The sequence below is a fragment of the Procambarus clarkii genome, chromosome 60 (assembly GCF_040958095.1).
Source record: "Procambarus clarkii isolate CNS0578487 chromosome 60, FALCON_Pclarkii_2.0, whole genome shotgun sequence".
NCBI classification, from domain to species: Eukaryota; Metazoa; Arthropoda; class Malacostraca; order Decapoda; family Cambaridae; genus Procambarus; species Procambarus clarkii.
In genome coordinates this window covers 3,868,748-3,886,171 of record NC_091209.1, presented here as the reverse complement: position 1 = coordinate 3,886,171, position 17,424 = coordinate 3,868,748, and the positions used below count along the sequence as shown (strand labels likewise).

Here is a 17,424-nt window from a genome sequence, read left to right as displayed (position 1 = left end):
GCGCCATGGAGGGAGGAGTAATGCTGTGGGAGGGAGGGTGGTGGCGATGTCTTCTGTCTGTGGCCACCTTTTATTGACTGCAATCACCATACCAGCTTAGTGGTTCGCTATGGTGAACACAAATGTAGATACTTATATATAACGTGTGTATAGAGGGTATAAACAGCAAGAGGAGAAGGTTGGGAGCCGCCATTTTGGTGAGGGTGGAGCGTCGTCTGCAGGACTTACCATGTTGTTTTCTGATGACCACAATGGTCTTTGGGCACCATACCAGTTTACTTGTACAAGTATGGTGAATAAAACAGGTAGATACTTGTATATAATGTGTGTATATAGCGTAATAGCACCACAAACAGTATTGTTGTAGGAGAAATATTAGTGCGTCTGGCCTTGAGGGCGGCAGGCATCAGCTGACTGTGTGTGGTCCTACGTCTTTGTGCCTTTACTCACCATACAAGCTTTGATGTACAGTTATGGTGAACGAATCATGCAAATACTTATATATAACCTGTGTATATAGTGTAATAACTGACAAAGTATTTGTTCACTGTTTGATGAACATAATTGAATCAACAATATGCATACCATATTTTTGAGTACAGCGATGATTCACTCAGTTTATTATAAAAAATATATCACACTACACACTATTGAATAATATTACAGCAAAAAACTACGAAAAATCAATCAGAGACATTGAAATAATTAGGTAATTATCTCTTTGCGGCAACTCCGGCCTGACAGCTGGCGATCAACAGACAGCCTGGGACACATGCCGAGTCATCGCCTATTTTTTGCCAGAATTCCCCGCCCTATAGCGGGCAATATATTCCACTTATGATTTTGTTATTATTTTTCCCGTGATCAGTGAACACAAATTAACAGGTTAGGAAGAAAATATAATTTTTTTTTTTTTTTTTTGGGTATGCGCCTGTGGGTGTCAAATGGTATATAGCTATGCGCCATTTAAGGGTTAAGAAACTCGATAAAGGATATTCTCATGCACGAGCAGCATCAGAGTTTAACATCGGTAAAAGTACAGTAAGTGACATCAAGAAACAGAAGGATACTCAATTAAAATATATGAGCACAACAGAATAATTACCTAAGTGTAGTTACAGGATGAGAGCTATGCTCGTGGTGTCCCGTTTACTTCTGACGGGAGTAATTACCTAAGTGTAATTACCTAAGTGTAGTTACAGGATGAGAGCTATGCTCGTGGTGTCCCGTCTTCCCAGCACTCTTTGTCATATAACGCTTTGAAACTACTGACGGTCTTGGCCTCCACCACCTTCTCAATTAACTTGTTCCAACCGTCTACCACTCTATTTGCGAAGGTGAATTTTCTTATATTTCTTCGGCATCTGTGTTTAGCTAGTTTAAAACCTCTTGTTCTTGAAGTGCCAGGTCTCAGGAAATCTTCCCTGTCGATTTTATCAATTCCTGTTACTATTTTGTATGTAGTGATCATATCACCTCTTTTTTTCTTCTGTCTTCTAGTTTTGGCATGTTTAGTGCTTCTAACCTCTCCTCGTAGCTCTTACCCTTCAGTTCTGGGAGCCACTTAGTAGCATGTCTTTGCACCTTTTCCAGTTTGTTGATGTGCTTCTTAAGATATGGGCACCACACAACAGCTGCATATTCTAGCTTTGGCCTAACAAAAGTCATGAACAATTTCTTTAGTATATCGCCATCTATGTATTTAAATGCAATTCTGAAGTTAGAAAGCATAGCATAGGCTCCTTGCACAATATTCTTTATGTGGTCCTCAGGTGATAGTTTTCTATCTAGAACCACCCCTAGATCTCTTTCTTTATCAGAATTCTTTAAAGATTTCTCACATAATATATAGGTTGTGTGGGGTCTATGTTCTCCTATTCCACATTCCATAACATGACATTTATTAACATTAAATTCCATTTGCCAAGTGGTGCTCCATCTACTAATTTTGTCCACGTCTTCTTGAAGGGCATGACAATCATCTAAATATCTTATCCTTCCTATTATCTTAGCATCATCAGCAAACATGTTCATATAATTCTGTATACCAACTGGTAGATCATTTATGTAGACAATAAACATCACTGGTGCAAGAACTGAACCCTGTGGTACTCCACTTGTGACATTTCTCCATTCCGATACATTGCCTCTGATTTCTGCCCTCATTTTTCTATCAGTCAGAAAATTTTTCATCCATGATAGAAGCTTGCTTGTCACCCCTCCAATATTTTCCAGTTTCCAGAACAACCTCTTATGTGGAACTCTGTCGAAAGCCTTTTTTAGGTCCAGATAGATGCAGTCAACCCAACCATCTCTTTCCTGTAATATCTCTGTGGCTCGATCATAGAAACTGAGTAAATTCGATACACAGGATCTTCCAGATCGAAAATCATACTGTCTGTCTGATATTATATCATTTCTCTCTAGGTGTTCTACCCATTTAGTTTTGATTAGTTTTTCCAATACTTTCACTATTACACTTGTCAATGATACAGGTCTATAATTGAGGGGGTCTTCCCTGCTGCCACTTTTGTAGATTGGAACTATGTTAGCCTGTTTCCACCCGTCTGCTACGATTCCTGTACAGAGGGATGCCTGAAAGATCAGGTGAAGTGGAATGCTGAGCTCAGATGCACATTCTCTCAGAACCCATGGTGAAACGCCATCTGGGCCAGCTGCTTTGTTCTTACCGAGCTCTTTGAGCATTTTTTCCACTTCGTCTCTAGACACCTCTATGTGTTCTATGTTGTTCTCTGGAATTCTTATTGTATCTGGTTCCCTAAAGATTTCATTTTGTACAAACACACTTTGGAACTTTTCGTTTAGTGTTTCACACATTTCCTTTTCATCTTCCGTGAATCTATTTCCCATTTTCAACCTCTGAATATTATCCTTTACCTGCAATTTGTTGTTTATGAATTTATAGAATAGACCTGGTTCTGTTTTACATTTGTCCGCAATCCCTTTTTCAAAATTTCTTTCTGCCTCTCTCCTCACTGCCGTGTAGTTGTTTCTCGCATCTTTGTATCGCTGGTATGTTTGGGGGTTCGGCCTCTTCCTGTATTGATTCCATTTTTGTGTCTTTCGGTCTCTAGCCCTCTCGCAATTTCTATTGAACCAATCCTGTTTCCTAGTTCTGCATCTCTGTTTTGGTATAAATTTTTTTGTGCCTTTATCATATATTTCACAAAACTTGCCATACATCTCATTCACTTCCTTGCCTAGCATCAAGTCTGTCCAATTATACTCACTAAAAAAATTTCTAAGGTCACCATAATGTCCTCTCCTGAAGTCTGGTTTTTCAACTGCTTCAACCTCCTTATTTTCTTCCAGCTTATAACGCATTGCATACTTTATTCCCAAAAAGACATGGTCACTTTTACCCAAGGGAGGAAGGTACTGAATGTCAAATATCTCTTCCTCCTTCCTGGTAAATATCAAATCTAGCATGGAGGGAACGTCCCCTTCCCTCACCCTCGTAGCTTGTTTAACATGTTGATACAAGAATGTTTCCAGGATGAAGTCTACAAATTTACAGGTCCAAAAATCTTCTGTTTTAGCTTCATATGCTTCCCAGTCTATGGATTTCAAGTTGAAGTCACCGACTATCAACAGTCGTGATCTATCGTTATCCGCTCTCGCTATAATCTCTCTCATTATTGTTATAAGACCTTCACGTTTACTATCTAGCTCCTCCTTTGACCATGTGCTGCTTGGCGGTGGACTATATGCATTTATCATCATTAGTTTATCATCCTCATAGCAGATCTCTAGTGCTATTATGTCAACTTCTTGTGGATTGGCAGTCATTATTTCCTTCACTTTTAGGTGTTCTTTTACCAGCACAGCAACGCCACCGCCTTTCCTAATTTTTCTGTCCCGTCTCCAAATTGAGTAGCCCCTTGGGAATATGACCTCATTTAAAATTACATCTTCAAGTTTTGTCTCCGTGAGTGCAACAATGTCTGGTGTCTTCAGCTGTATTACATCACTTAACTCCAGTATCTTCGATCTCGCTCCATCTATGTTGGTGTATGCAATCTTCAGGAACTTGTTCCCCCTTTCCTTATTCTTCACTCCCCCTCTCTCTATTGATTTTGTTGGTTTGCCTTTATGTACCACTTTACTGGTTTGCCTACCCCTATCACTTTGTAGAAAAAAGAATTTATTTCTTCTTCATTCCTGCTCTCATTTAAATGTTTTGCCTCGGCGAGGTTCAGTTTCAGCTTCTCTCTATCTTCTTTTGAAAGATCTCGTCTTAACGACCACCCTTTCCCATCCTCATCCCTTTGCAATATTCTAGCATTCCTAGCTAGAAATGAAGCAGTGTGCTGCTTCTGGTGCTGCATGTTCGAGAAAAACAGTAAAGTCTGGTCAGTATCCACAATTGGATGCTGCGGTGTATAAGTGGTTTATTCAGCACCGCACAATTGGCATGGCAATAAGATTTGAAGAGCTTAAAGTTGCAGCAAGTAAACTTGCCATTCAGTTAGGTATAAAAGATTTCAATGCAAGTGATATTGGAAGATTTAAGGCTCGGCATAATATTTGAAACACCAAAAAAATTTCTAGTGATTCATCATGTGCTGATCCCACTAATGTTGATTCATTCAAGGCTAAATTAAACGAGTACATTGTCAGTAATAATTTAAGCAAATATCAAGTATATAATGCTGATGAGACTGGGTTTATGTGGCGAGCTGTACCAAGTACATCCTTAACCAGTAGGATGCAGGAAAATATTCCTGGACGAAAGATAAGCAAGGAACGACTCTCAGTCTTGCTCTGTGCTAATGCTGATGCCTCTCACAGGACAAAATGTGCCATGGTAGGCAAGTCTAAAAATCCTCGAGCCTTAAAAAATATAATGCAGGCACTACCCGTAATATATTGCAGTTCTAAGAAATCATGGTTTAATCAAACAATATTTACGGACTGGTTTGAAAACCACTTTTGCAAAGAAGTTAGAGAATTCCAGATCAACAAATGTGGAATAAAGACCAGTGAGGTTAAGGCATTGTTGCTTCTAGATGCCTTAACACTTTGATGCTCTGGGCGCACATGCGTCACAGTACCCCGGGTGGGTTTGGGCATTCCACGGGAGCGCGCGGTAATTCTGAAAAGTGTATAATCTTTTCAACTTTGTTACCTCAATTCTCGTCCTAGGTTTTTCAATTTGGTATCATTGTGTTTGCAATAGAATTTCTACAGAACTAAAGGCATATGAAGTCCAAATACCCAGCGTACTATCCGCAACAAACAGAAAGTGAGAGCATGTTACCCGGGAGCGCGCAGGACCGATAAAATGTGTACACTCCTTTCACTTTGGTCACCTCAGTTCTCGTTCTAGGTCTTTCATTTTGGTATCAATGTGTTCGTAATAGAATTCCCAACAGGAATATATGCATATAATGTCAAAAACAGCGGCTCACCCCACCCGCCGACAAGATGAAAGTTACCAGAAAGAGAGCGCTGCACCACCCCAAGGCGCCTCTCATTCTAATAAAGAGCGCGGTCATATGCTAAACATGTCCTCAAATATGAGGACATGTTTAGCACTCCGATACTCAGCATGAAAGTGGAAGATTTGGACAATTTCTTTATGAATGATACTCAAACACCTGTAAATATAACTGATATCAACATGAGCATGGCAGATTTTGAAAGAGAAATTAACAATATGCCCATGCACTCAGCCCTGGGTCCAGACTCATGGAATTCAATATTTATAAAGAAATGCAAAGTGCCAGTAGCACAGGCACTCGGTATAGTGTGGAGGAAGAGCTTGGACACAGGGAAGATACCGGATGCGCTTAAAGCAGCAGACATTGCCCCTCTACACAAGGGTGGTAGCAAAGCATTGGCAAAGAATTATAGACCAGTTGCACTAGCATCCCACATAATAAAAGTATTTGAGAGTGATCCTGAGTCAGGTCACTAGATTCATGGAAACCAATGACCTCCACAATTCAGGCCAACATGGATTTAGAGCAGGAAGATCATGCCTCTCACAGCTACTTGACCACTATGACAAAATCACTGAGGCATTAGAGGAAAAACATAATGCAGATGTCGTATACACAGATTTTGCAAAGGCATTCAACAAATGTGACCATGGAGTGATTGCACACAAAATGAGGTCAATGGGTATAACTGGTAAAGTAGGACGCTGGATACTCAATTTTCTGTCGAACAGAACACAGAGTAACAGTCAATCAAGTAAAATCGAGTCCGAGCGCAGTTAAAAGCTCTGTACCTCAAGGTACAGTCCTTGCACCACTGCTGTTCCTTATTCTCATATCATATATAAACAAAAACATAAGTCACAGCTTCGTGTCATCCTTTGCAGATGATACAAAAATCAGCATGAAAATTACCTCTGCTGAAGACATTGATAAACTACAAACAGATATTAACAAAGTTTTTGATTGGGCAGCTGAAAATAACATGTTTAACGGTGATAAAGTCCAGGTACTCAGATACGACAAAAAGGAGGATCTTAACCCTCAAACCGCTAGGGGCCCAAATGGAATTCACACCCACAGGCGCAACAAAAAAAAAAAAATCCAAAAAATTCTTTCATCTTATAGAAGTGTTCATTTTTGTTCCCTGATCACGGAAAAAATAACAAAAAAATCGTAGGTGGCATATTTTAGCCGCAATAGGGTAAGGAAGTGTGGCAAAAAAGGGGCGTTGGCAGAGCCTTCGCCAGATGAGGTCTACTCCGCCTGAGCTGTCAGACGGCAGTTGCCACAAATATATTATTACCTAATTATTTCAATGTCTCTGATTGATTTTTTCTTAGTTTTTTTGCAGTAATATTATTCCATACAGTGAATTGTGGTATATTTATATTATAAAATGTGTAAACCATCGCTGTACTCAAAATTATTGTGTGCATATTAGTGATTCAATTATTATGTTCATAAAACAATAAACAAATAGTTTTGCTGTTGTTACACTATATACACAGGTTATATATAAGTATTTGTATGTTTTGTACACCATAACGAACTACTAAGTTGGTCTTGTGAGTCAAAAAGCAACGAGGAGTGACCGCCAAACACCAGCGAGCCAAATCACTGCCACTCCCTCCCTCAACACCACCTCACTCACCCTCATTCACCTCCTACAATACTCTTTCTGTATTTATTCACTATACACAGACGTTATATATACGTATTTACATGTTTTGTTCACCATAACTGTACATCTAAGCTTGTATGGTGAGTAAAGGCCACAAAGACGTAGCTACTCACACAGTCAGCTGATCGGCGGCCGCCCTCAAGGCCAGACGCACTAATATTTGTCCTTCAACAATACTGTTTGTGGTGTTATTACGCTATATACACATATTATATATAAGTATCTACCTGTTTTATTCACCATACCTGAACAAATAAGCTGGTATGGTGCCCAAAGACTATTGTGGTCACCAGTAAACAACATGATAAGTCGTGCAGACGACGCCACCGCCTTCACCAAAATGGCGGCTCCCAACCTACTCCTCTTGCTGTTTATACCCTATATACACACGTTATATATAAGTATCTACATTTGTGTTCACCATATCGAACCACTAAGCTGGTATGGTGAGTGCAGTCAATAAATGGTGGCCACACACAGTCAGAAGACGACGCCACAACCCTCCCTCGCACAGCCTTACGCCTCCCTCCATGGAGCACAGCGCTAAATATCACCACAATCCTGCTATTATCAGAATCCTGGTCAGTTTTATCACAGTCAGGGGGCTTCAGTAATACTCTCACTGCTAAATAATAGCAGTATCATATATATTATGGTATTTGTAGGCGATGCTGTGGTCACAAGCTGAACAGCGGTGCTGTGAGCTCGTGTTGCGTGCGCCAGCCTTGGTGGCTTGCTCAATACTGACGCTCTCACACCCAAGAATGTTGGCCTGGATTTTTTTTCTAGGTGGCATCTGGCAACTATCGGTCGTGGGTGTACTATAGCTGCCCCTATCCCAGGCGGGGAGTTTAAATTATAGCGCTAGACACGAAATCATATATAAATGATGTGCGCGGTTTCGGTTTTGTCACTGATATCATTTATATATGATATGCGCGGTTTGAGGGTTAAACATAATACAGGGTACAAAACACAATCGAGTCTGCCTATAGTAGGAAAACAGCATGTCTAGGATTTGGGAATAATGATGTTCAATGACCAAACATTTAGGGAGCATAACCAAGCAAGTATTGCTTGGGATCGATCCAACTTGTACATACCGGGGCTGACATTAACCCTTAAATGGCGCATAGCTATATACCATTTGACACCCACAGGCGCATACCAAAAAAAAAAAAAAAAAAAAAATTACTTTTTCTTCCTAACCTGTTAATTTGTGTTCACTGATCACAGGAAAAATAATAAAAAAATCCTAAGTGGCATATATTGCCCACTATAGGGCGGGGAAGTGTGACAAAAATCAGGCGCTGACTGAGCGTGCGTCCCAGGCGGTCTGTTAATCGCCAGCTGTCAGGCCAGAGTTTCCACAAAGAGATAATTACCTAATTATTTCAATGTCTCTGATTGATTTTTCGTAGTTTTTTTCCTGTAATATTATTCAATAGTGTGTAGTGTGATATATTTATATAATAAAATGAGTGAATCATCGCTGTACTCAAAAATATGGTGTGCGTATTGTCGATTCAATTATGTTCATCAAACAGTGAACAAATACTTTGTCGGTTATTACACTATATACACAGGTTATATACTGTATAAGTATCTGCATGTTTTGTTCACCATGACAAACCACTAAGTTGGTATGCTGAGTGGCAGTGGCAGGCAGTGACTGGCTGCCACTCCCTCCCTCACCTCACCTGCCATGCCACCATTCTCCACCCACCATACTGTTTTTGCTTTTATATACAGACATTATATATAAGTATTTACATGTTTTGTTCACCATAACTGTACATCTAAGCTTGTATGGTGAGTAAAGGCAGAGAGACGTAGCTACTCACACAGTCAGCTGGTGGCGGCCACCCTCAAGGCCAGACGCACTAATATTTCTCCTACAACAATACTGTTTGTGGTGTTATTACGCTATATACACACATTATATATATATATCTACCTGTTTTATTCACCATACTTGTACAAGTAAACTGGTATGGTGTCCAAAGACCATCGTGGTCATCAGTAAACAACATGATAAGTCCTGCAGACGACGCTCCTCCCTCACCAAAATGGCGGCTCCCAACCTCCTACTCTCGCTGTTATCTCACACTATACACACATTATATATAATTATCTACATTTGTGTTCACCATAGCGAACCACTAAGCTGTTATGGTGAGTGAAGTCAATAAAAGGTGGCAACACACACACTCAAAAGACAACGCCACCATCCTCCCTCCCACAGCATTACTCCTCCCTCCATGGCGCACAGCGCCAAATATCACCACAATCCTGCTATTATCAGAACCCTGGTCAGTTTTATCACAGTCAGGGGTCTTCTGTAATAATATCATCGCTACATAATAGCATGAACAAGTATATTATGGCATTTTTAGGCGATGCTGTGGTCACAAGCTGAACAGCAGTGCTGTGAGCTCATGCTGCGTGCATCAGGCTTGGTAGCTCACTCAATACTGAGGCCCCTAACACCCTGGAGGTTGGCCCACGATTTTTTTTTTAAATGGCGTCTGTTTACAAGAGCCCTGATGAAGGTGTGGTGAACCCCGTGTATCCGCGGGCCGTTTAAATCTTTCGTAGTACTCCAAAGCATCATATGATGTGATGTGCAATTTAATGCAAGTCGGTCAAAGCATCATATGATGCGATGCGCAATTGAAGGGTTAAGGCTGTTGTTACAATTTTTTATCAGAGCAGACTCGATCACGTTTCGTTCAACAAAATGTGTTGTTAAAAGTAAGGATTTTATTGAACGAAACGTGATCGAGTCTGCTCTGATCAAACATTGTAATAACAGCCTTAATGTGAGCCCCGGTATGTACAAGTTGGATCCCTATTTAAGCCTTAATATAGTACGTCAAAACAATATAGCAATCATTTAACACGTATGGCACTTGGAGATATTAATAGGAGCTGCCTCGTATGGGCCAATAGGCCTTCTGCAGTTACCTTCTTTCTTATAATTCCTTTCCTCCACTTATTCTTGGTGGTCAGGTGATCTGCCCAGGCGGATATAAAGGTCTGATCAGCAATGTTTTCTTACCTTCATTCTACTTTGCTCTGATGAAGGCGAATTAGCCGAAAACGCGTTAAGCATTTTCTATTTTTCACATGTGGTTATTCTGCATACTTGTATCAGTGTTTTTGTGATTATTGCATATATATATATATATATATATATATATATATATATATATATATATATATATATATATATATATATATATATATATTATTAAATATGACCGAAAAAGTAAGATTAATAATTCTAACACGAATTTTCTCAATCTTTCGTACATTACGCTTCACTGTTGGAGGTAAATCAAAAATCACTTCTCCAAAATTCATTTTTATTTCTAGTCTGACGCGACACGGGCGCGTTTCGTAAAACTTATTACATCTTCAAAGACTTCACAAATACACAACTGATTAGAACTTACGTCTCTCTGATATTATATCTACATTTGAGTGAGGTGGGAAGGATGATGTGGCATTAACACAAGACAGAACAGGGGATATTAATAGGGGATCGCCAGAGAAATCCTAGTAAACAACACAGAAATCATCGATAGATACAGCGATAGCAGGCGGCTTGACGTTTGCGAGGCACTACACATCAAGAAGTCAACACCAGCAATCAACAGCCAATTATTGCACAACTATATTCTACCCACCTCAAGACTCCGCTCCAATATAGAAGCATCAAGAAATATGGACCAATAGGCTTTCTACAAACACTTCTATTCAATACCCATTGTTTCTGTTCTGTCTTGTGTTGATACTTTTAATACCCTATTAATATCCCCTGTTCTGTCTTGTGTTAATGCCACATCATCCTTCCCACCTCACTCAAATGTAGATATAATATCAGAGAGACGTAAGTTCTAATCAGTTGTGTATTTGTGAAGTCTTTGAAAATGTAATAAGTTTTACGAAACGCGCCCGTGTCGCGTCAGACTAGAAATAAAAATGAATTTTGGAGAAGTGATTTTTGATTTACCTCCAACAGTGAAGCGTAATGTACGAAAGATTGAGAAAATTCGTGTTAGAATTATTAATCTTACTTTTTCGGTCATATTTAATAATATATGTCTACAGGAAAGACTGCTACCAAAATATACTAATATATATATATATATATATATATATATATATTCAGGAAAACTTGGCTTATTAGTCAAATCGGGCCATGCATAGTAGGCCGAGTACAACGTTCTGGCTACTAGGTACAACATTATATATATATATATATATATATATATATATATATATATATATATATATATATATATATATATATATATATATATATATATATATATATATATGTCGTACCTAATAGCCAGAACGCACTTCTCAGCCTACTATTCAAGGCCCGATTTGCCTAATAAGCCAAGTTTTCATGAATTAATGTTTTTTCGTCTACCTAACCTACCTAATCTAACCTAACCTAGCTTTTTTTGGCTACCTAACCTAACGTTACCTATAAATATAGGTTAGGTTAGGTTAGGTAGGGTTGGTTAGGTTCGGTCACATATCTACGTTAATTTTAACTCCAATAAAAAAAAATTGACCTCATACATAGAGAAAAGGGTTGCTTTATCATTTCATAAGAAAAAAATTATAGTAAATATATTAATTCATGAAAACTTGGCTTATTAGGCAAATCGGGCCTTGAATAGTTGGCTGAGAAGTGAGTTCTGGCTACTAGGTACGACATATATATATATATATATATATATATATATATATATATATATATATATATATATATATATATATATATGTCGTACCTAGTAGCCAGAACGCACTTCTCAGCCTACTATGCAAGGCCCAATTTGCCTAATAAGCCAAGTTTTCACGAATTAATTGTTTTTTGACTACCTAACCTACCTAACCTAACCTAACCTAACTTTTTCGGCCACCTAACCTAACCTAACCTATAAAGATAGGTTAGGTTAGGTTAGGTAGGGTTGGTTAGGTTCGGTCATATATCTCCGTTAATTTTAACTCCAATAAAAAAAAATTGACCTCATACATAATGAAATGGGTAGCTTTATCATTTCATAAGAAAAAAAAATAGAGAAAATATATTAATTCATGAAAACTTGGCTTATTAGGCAAATTGGGCCTTGCATAGTAGGCTGAGAAGTGAGTTCTGGCTACTAGGTACGACATATATATATATACATACATATATACATATACAGTACAACCTCGATTCAACATACCTCGATTCAACGAATCTCCGGCTAGTTCGCACACTTTTTAGGCCAGATTTACTCACCCGGTTTGCCAAAGCGGGGGATGTACGGATTTGCTTACGATGTCGAGACAGAGTTCACAGAGTGGTGGAAAATTTTCCCATTCCATCACAGGTTACAATTAATAATTCCTTCATATGACAAGTTGGATCACACAAGTGGACCACAAGTGGTCCACAAGCTTACGATGTTGGGACAGAGTTCACAGAGTAGTGGAAAACTGTCTCATTCTATCTACAATTAATAATTCCTTCATAGCCAAGTTGGATCACACAAGTTGACCACACAAGTGAACCATATGAACCAAACACAAACCAGAATGGTCCACACAACAAGTAAAGCATATTAACCCTTCAATTGCGCATTGCATCATACGATGCTTTGCCCAACTAGCAGTAAATTGTGCATCGCATCATATGATGCATGGGCATATCGAGCACGATTTGAAAGGCCCGCGGGGTAGAGGGGGTCCCCATACGCTGGCCAGGGGCTATAGTAAACAGCCGCCATTTTGAAAAAAATCCAGCTCACGCTACCATCGCTTGGGAGGCCTCGGTTACCCCAACCTGTCCTCGACTCAAGTCCATTACATCCAGCGGTCGACCCCACAGACGCATTCATAAATTTTAATATGCTGTTCATTCAAAACGGGAATTTTCTCAAGTATAAATTAATATTATAATATATTAGCATATTGTGCATATATAGGCATAGGTTAGGTTAGGTGTTTAGGTTCTGTTGGTGATTATTTGTATTTGTAGTATGTGGGTGAAGCATTTATAGCGTTGTGATTCGAACAAAATTCGTCAGTGAAACACTTGTTCCGGATATGTTTGAACGTCAGCAGTTGTGAGTCGTGTGTAAACCGCTTTTCATTCATAAACAGGGGGTTTGGCAGGTGCATGGAATCACTTTTGGATCTTTGTTTGGAGGACTGGCTGGTTACCCAGCAGCCACCATGTCGAGCGCACGGCCGAACGCTTCCCGGACACGCCCCACGCAATCACTCACCCAAGAGCAAATAACCAGTGAATTATTTTCCGATGGTGAGAAAAGTGACTTTGATGACTGATATTGATAAAGACTACACACAATTGACCGATGTTGATAGCACGGACAGTGAATATGAGATACAGCCGCCTCCCGTGGCGAGGCCTATACGCTCACCCATGCCGCCTCGCCCAGTGTCTACCCCAATTCTCCCTCGGCCACACAGTTCCTGTGATTATTTAGAGTCTGAGGATATTTTCGGTGACGAGTCAGAGGAAGGTGACTCTTTTTCTGATTTTAGTGAAGTGGAATCAGAACATAGTGTTACCGAGCCTGGTGCCAGTACCAGTGGTGTTACTGGATGAGATTTTGTCGTGTCAGCAGCGCCTCGGCCAGCCAAGCGCCACCGCATGGAACAACATGTGGCACCAAGAGCCTCATGTTCACGTGCCTCTACCTCACGTGCACGTAGTGGCTGTACTGTGCGTAGACGGGCTTCAGCTTCTGGTCCACGGGGTGCATCGCTTCCTCGCCATAGTGCCCCTGCTGCGTCCCCTGCGTCTCGCAGAACACCAGGTGTACTAGTGTGGAGTGATGGTGCTGGAATTCCCCGAATTCCTGCCTTTGAGAATAAAGATGTTGGGATTACAGATCTTTTCCCTGATAGTGGTGATGATATGAGTGAATGTGATTATTTTACTGCATTCTATGATGAGCCGCTCATGAAATATATTGTACACCAAACGAACCTTCATGCGGCTCATCTCATTAGAAAAGAGATAACAGAATTTTCACGCTTGCAACTTTGGAAAAACACCAATATAGGTGAAATGTATATGTTTCTTGCAATATGTATGTTGATGAAACACTGTGTCAAACACACTCTCACAGATTACTGGAGCAAAGATCTGACTATTCCAACACCTTTCTTCGGGAAATATATGTCCAGAGACAGATTTCAGATACTCCTCAGGTGTGTGCATTTTGCAACTAATGAGGACCTGACTGAGGAGGATAGACTTTGGCGAGTGAGTCACTATATGAATGAGGTGATTGGAAAATTTAGAGATTTTTACGTACCAGCACAGAAGCTGGTGATTGACGAATCCCTTATACTATTCAAAGGACGTGTTTCATTCAAACAGTATATTCCCTCCAAACGAAACAGATTTCGATTGAAATTCTTTGTACTGTGTGACTGAGAAACAGGATAAGTGTTACACATGATTCTGTATTCAGCTTGCAATGTAGACATTCCCGGTAACGACGAACATGGTTTCTCTGGCAGTGTCGTGAAGTCACTGATGGCACCATGCCACATCCTATACACAGATAATTACTATACAAGTCCATTGCTAGCTAAGTTCTTGATTGAAAATAGAATCGGGTTGGTTGGCACAGTAAAGCCACGAAGAAAGGAAATGCCAGTGTTTGTTAGTGAACTTGCAGTTGGTGAGTGCCAGGTACGGAAATGTGATGAAATACTCTCAGTACGGTAGAAAGACAAAAGAGAAGTGAACCTGCTGACAACCGTTCATGAGGGTACAATGTTGAACAGTGGCAAGGTGCACCGTGTAACGAGAGAACCAGTATGTAAGCCAGATTGTGTTCTTGACTACAATATCAACATGCGTTTGATTGATAAGGCTGACATGATGATTGGCACTATCGAGTGTGTGCGGAAAACATTGAGGTGGACGAAAAAAGGGTTTTTCCATCTCGTTGACAAGCATGTTGAAGTGCTATAATTTGTACCTGGTGAAAACTGGACGTAACCCTGTTTTCCGTTCATTTGCTTTTACACTTGCAACACAGTTATTAGCAAAGTTTGGTCAAGAAGTCCCTGGCATACGAAGACCAATCATGAACCCAGTGTTGCAGCATGATGCAACACCCAGGCTCGCTCACATGGATGCCTTTCAGCAACACAGACTAAAGAATTTGCCAGAAGGTGGAAAGCGTGCAATAGGCCAACGTGCATGTGTAGTATGTAAAACAACAAAATGAAGAGAGCAAAAACGTAAAATGGTGTGAAGGGTGTGGAGTTGCATTGTGTGCTGTCGACTGCTTCAAGACTACCACTCACTCCAAGATTTCTAAATGTGCAATAATAGTGCAAAAACCTGTACATAGTGCGTGCTAGTGTGTACATATAAAATAATGAACATTGTGATTACTGTACATAATATAATGCCGTAATGGAAAACGTTTGTGTGTGCATGTGTATACTCGATGTGTGCAACATATATTGACAATAACTGTCAAGTGACATTATGTGCAACATAATTAGTGACTAATATTGCAAAGAATACACGCGTAAACACTATAAATAATGATGCGAAAATAAATTCGTGGCAACTGTGGCTGCTTGAAGACTGCGCGCAACGCCTCCGGGATGCACAGTGCATGAGCGAACATGCAAACTGTAACGTCATCATCCATCTTCTCGGCTCAATTACATCGCCAGTAAGTACAATTGATTTTATTTTTATTTTTCCTGTGATCAGGGAACACAACTTAAACAGGTTAGGAAGAAAAAAGAATATTTTTTTTTTTTTTGTAAGCGCCTGTGGGTGTCAAATGGTATATAGCCATGCGCCATTTAAGGGTTAAGGCTCCATTGTAGTTACATATCAGCCTGGATAGATCCAGGGAGCCAACAGGGCCGTCCCTAGAAAAACTAATCAATTCCACTTATTTTGGCTGTGGGAAAGTGGAGAAGGGGGGGCGTGTTTGCTGTGTGTCCGTGCGTAAAGTTCCAAAAGGCGGTCACGCAGGTGCCATTCAAGCACCTTTAGTTGCCACAAATATATTTTAAATTATTTGTTCTATGTGTTTCCAATGCAGTTTTATTTGTTTTTTTATTGTATATGATGGATATTTGTGTTCTTGACAATATGTAGGCATTAGAACTTTGGTGGTGAGTTGCCACCTGGTGGACCGCCCTGGTGGCCTGATGTGGCAACACATCATCACATCCTGTATAAAAATTCTCTTGTCCAAAATATAAACAACTACCTAGCTGATCTTAGAGGAGGTAAGAGTTGGGGTACAAAATGCACTTTAAAATATGTTTTAATAATAAATGTATGATGAAACATACTAAAATGGTTTTTCCACAAAATATCCTTGTAAAATAGGGGTGCGTCCTATGCAAGGGTGAGTCTTTTACGCTGGCAAATGTGGTATATATATCATTATTGTCGTTCAAGGGTTAAATATAAAGTGTTCATAGGCCATTGCTTTTTGCACTTCTCTGAGGGGGCCAAGTTCTGGTTTGTGTTCCTTGGTAGGCTAATAGAACTTTGTAACTGATGGCACCTAATAGTATGGCACTAATCAGTGAATGATAGCTTCAGGAGAAGCCAATTCTTGGTTGAATGATAGCATTTCATTACTTTCAATGCCTTTTTTTCTGGGGGGGGAGCCCCGTCGGCTCCCCAGAGCTATCTAGGCTGATATTGGTATAGTCAGACTTTGGCATCAGTCATGTGTATGGAGTTCTTAGGCCTACCGGGTACCATGAGCCAGAACCTGGCCCCCTCAGAGAGGCACGAGGAGCAATGGCCTATAGAAACTCCCATGTGGTTGGTGGCATTTCATGTCTGCCATCGACCGGGTCAGGCACCCAGAAAGGTAAACATCCCAAAACAAACCCCTATTCTAGTTAAGAAATTGCTACTGAGAGCCGAACTAGTGGGCCCAAACAAAAACGAGGTAACGAGCATGATGTCACCACGTCGCCGCGCCATTGTCTGCGCAGCTACCTCCTCCCCGGGAGGGTGAAGGGGGAGCCCTAGACCCCACTTGCCCGGCTACTCAAGACCTCAGTTCTGAGGCTGATGCACCAAGCAGAGGTCGTGTGCTCTGGCTTCAGACTTGGTCTCAGCTCTATGCCTTGTGGCATGGTGGCTGTCTTATAAGAGTGTGTGAGCCAGGAGTAATTCTCCAGTACTCGGGTTACATGCGCTTAGGGTTCCCTTCTCTAGGTGCCCGGTAAGTAATG

The 17,424-nt window shown here is 40.3% G+C and overlaps 1 protein-coding gene across 4 annotated transcripts in view; it reads left to right on the top strand.

Annotated features, from left to right (window-relative positions):
* Window positions 1–17,424, top strand: part of LOC123766697 (saccharopine dehydrogenase-like oxidoreductase) — a 356,813-nt gene that overhangs the window by 125,578 nt on the left and 213,811 nt on the right. The window lies entirely within an intron of this gene.